The sequence below is a fragment of the Rhinopithecus roxellana genome, chromosome 13, assembly GCF_007565055.1.
Source record: "Rhinopithecus roxellana isolate Shanxi Qingling chromosome 13, ASM756505v1, whole genome shotgun sequence".
Lineage (NCBI taxonomy): Eukaryota > Metazoa > Chordata > Mammalia > Primates > Cercopithecidae > Rhinopithecus > Rhinopithecus roxellana.
The window spans coordinates 115,049,705-115,053,022 of record NC_044561.1 but is presented as its reverse complement, the minus strand read 5'-3'; the positions used below and the strand labels follow the sequence as shown (position 1 = coordinate 115,053,022).

The 3,318-nt window shown below is 41.9% G+C and overlaps 1 non-coding gene across 1 annotated transcript; it reads left to right on the top strand.

Moving 5' to 3' along the window:
• Positions 1–2,712: 2,712 nt before the first annotated feature.
• LOC115893062 lies at positions 2,713–2,834 on the top strand. Its single transcript, XR_004053018.1, has one exon. It is a non-coding gene; the product is annotated as a small nucleolar RNA SNORA26 (small nucleolar RNA).
• Positions 2,835–3,318: the final 484 nt, after the last annotated feature.

The window sequence follows — 3,318 nt, the reverse complement described above, 5'->3', positions numbered from 1 at the left end:
CTTGTAACCCCGAGGTATAAAACTCAGTGTGGGCTGCTTTCTGAGGTCCCTCAGCTGCTATGAAAGTGGAGCACATGCAGTTGAGACTCCATCCACCCAGGCAGCTTTCCTGAACCTTGGAGGACTGGGTGGCAATGAATCCTAGGTTTCTGTTGTCCCTTGCTGCCTGCCTATCTGTAAGTAATAAGCTTGTTTCAGTTAACTTGTTGTGAGCATGGGTGTTCTCTCTCACCAAACTCATATCAGTTGGTAACCAGTGCACAGGAAACCTTCTTTACAGTGTCTATTAATAAAGAAGGGGAAACCAAGGAACAAATACGTCATTTGTTAAAGACCAGAGAGCTAGTGAGTAGCAAAACCTGCACCATTAACTACTATGTGTGTCCTATGGTGGCCCTGTTGCAGAGAAGAAAAGAACCATCTGAATCAGAGGACAATATTTTAATCCAAAGGCTACGTGGCTACAGGTTGAAAGCAGAAATCAGACCTTTCCACAGGTGCAGGAGCCACTGGGCCATCATCCATCAGCAGTGGGAGATGGCATTGGCAACCAGGGCTGAGGTTTGCTGGGAGCCAAGCTCTGGGCTTCAGCAGCCGCATCTCATTTTCCTGAGATCATAGCAGAAGCTCTGCTCCTCTGCCTCTCAAGTCATCAAATCTGACCCTTGCATCCAGCTACAAAAGTGATTTTACAGCATCTTGGGGATTTTGTGTAAAACCAAATTTAGGCATCAGGACAGTTAAAGGACACCCCACCCTCTTGCTAGTACCTGGAAGGAATTTGCTTTACCTCTTTTCTGTGAGATTACATATCCATTCCAAAGCTCTAAAATCTTGCAGACAAATGGGAGGCATGTGTGGCACTGGTGAATCTGGGGTCTGCCCTAAAGAGCCAAACATTTTAAGAGAAAATGTTGAGAAAGGACCTCAGTACTTGAAATCTGAAGACTTGGGTTTGAGTCTTCAATATGTCACATGATCTTTCTGGGTCTCAGCTTCCATTACTCAAAAACAGTAGCAATGTCTCCAGCAGCATCTACTTTAACTGCTTGGCTGTCCATGCCCCTGGGAAACTGTAGAGGTCAGTCCAAGGTCAAGAATATCCATCCTTAACAACCCAGAACCTCTTTCACAAGCCAAACAGAACCTAATTGTTGGAAGACAGCCAACTCTCACTCCAAGAAATAGCAATGTGTTCTATTGAAAATGCAATGTTTTAATAGTTTAATTTATATGCATTTTAGCTTTGGAGATTAATTTCAAGTTTGGAAAATTAATTTTTTTAATGTAAATTGGCTTTGACTGTGAAAGAGCTGAGATGAAGTTCTGGGGTGTGGCATCCAATCATAATGACCATCATTTGCATATCAATGGCCTCTCACTTCATTTGCTGCCTTTGCCAACCTCCAAGCTTAGATGGCTCAAGACAGAATGGAAATATGGGAGAAATGCTAGTCGTTCTTCCTTTTCAAAGGTTTAAATACAGGAAGTGCTCAGAAATAAAAATGTCCCCCATGGACTTTTGATGTCAGACTGAGCAGATAAAATAGATGATATTTTATCAAACTTACCAAGATTATAAGAGAGTATGGAATAAATTCCTTAATGTTTGCATGGGTGCACATGCCCTTTGGAATTCTCATTGGGCTTCCTAGAGATTATTCATGCACCCCCAAATATTTATTGACAGTTTACTCAGTGCCAGGCACTGTGCTATGTGGTAAGGCTACCCAGAGGAAGAAGAGAGATGTGATCATTGTCCTTTGGAGCTTGGAAGTAGGAGAGGCAGATCTGAATGAAATGTTGAACAACTATAGAAATATAATTTGTAATAAGGGCTCAGAGTAAAAACTAGAGTATTCTAAGAGTATATAAGAGGGGGCGTCCATGAGCAAAAGGACTAATGAGCAAAGACATGAAGGAAGAACACACATGAAGAGAATGTGTGTGTGTGTGTGTGTGTGTGTGTGTGTGTGTGTGTGTGTGTGTGTGTGTGTCTTGGGAAGAAGGAAGGGAGAGGAATTGTTTGGGGTTTAAGAAACAAAGACAGTGTAGCAGCAGTGCAGAGAGCAAGAGGAAGAATGGTATACTCGAATGCTATAGACAGTGGCCAGGAGCCTTGGAAAATATTTTTTTCTTTTTTGAAAGAACAGTAAGAATCCATTAAAGGATACTAAGTAAGGGGACAGTAATCAGATTTACACTCTTAAGAGATATTTTGATTGTTGTATGGAGATGAGATTCAGAAGGGAGTCTGTGTGGAAGCCAAGAGATTCATTAGGAGGGTGTAGTAGAATCGTGGCTTGGACGAAGCTGGTAGTAGAGTAGATGGAGAGAATGAATGGATTTGATAATTATTTAGGTGATCAAAACAGTGGGACTTGGTGATGGACTGGCTACAGGAGGGGGAAAGGAAGCTGGCATCAAGGATATGTCCAGGCTTCTAGCTCACATAAATGAGTGGGTGGTGGTGTCACTCATGGATATGCCCTCATGCTGGGGGAGGGCATTGGTGTAGAGACTCAAGAGTTCAGTGTTGAACATGTTAGCATGAGGGACCTTTGAGACCACCTTTGAGATGAAAGTAAGTAGCTGAGTATCAGGACTATGTTTAGGAAAGCAGGCTGGGCTAGAGATGGACATGTGAGAACCGTCTTAGCCTTGGATTGAGCTACGATTAGATGGTGTCAGAAAAGCGAGAAGCCTTTTCCCGTGCCCTTTTAAGGCTGACACAATGCCTTAAGAGCTTAACACAGAAAGGTAAAGTAAGTTTCCATAAAACCCAGAGACGATATTGCAAAATTCCTCTTTGGATCATGTCCGGAGTTACAGCTGAAAAAAAAAGAAAAGAAAAAGAAGAGGAGAATGCAAAATGAGCCTCAGGCAGCTCCAAAATTCCTCCTCTGTAAAACTGTCTCCACCACAAGTTGTGGCCCTTGGCCCGTGCAGTTCTTCTGTGTGCCGTGTGTGATATATTTGCACCTCACTGCTGATGTACTATTTCTCTTTTCCAGTCCAAACCTTTCTTTTTACCCTCTGATTGGATAATTTCATATCTTTTGTTTTCAAGCTTGCTAATTCTTTCCTCTGTTTGATCAAGTCTGCTGTTGAAGCTATGTAATGAGTTTTTCAGTTCAATTATTCTAGTCTCTATTCCTAGAATTTCTGTCTGATTTTGTTTAATTATTCCTATTTCTTTGTCAAATTTCTAATTTTGTTCCTCGATTGTTTTCCACTTTTTTTTTTTTTTTTTTTTGAGATGGAGTCTCACTCTGTTGTCTAGGCTGCAGTGCAGTGGCATGATCTCAGCTCACAGCA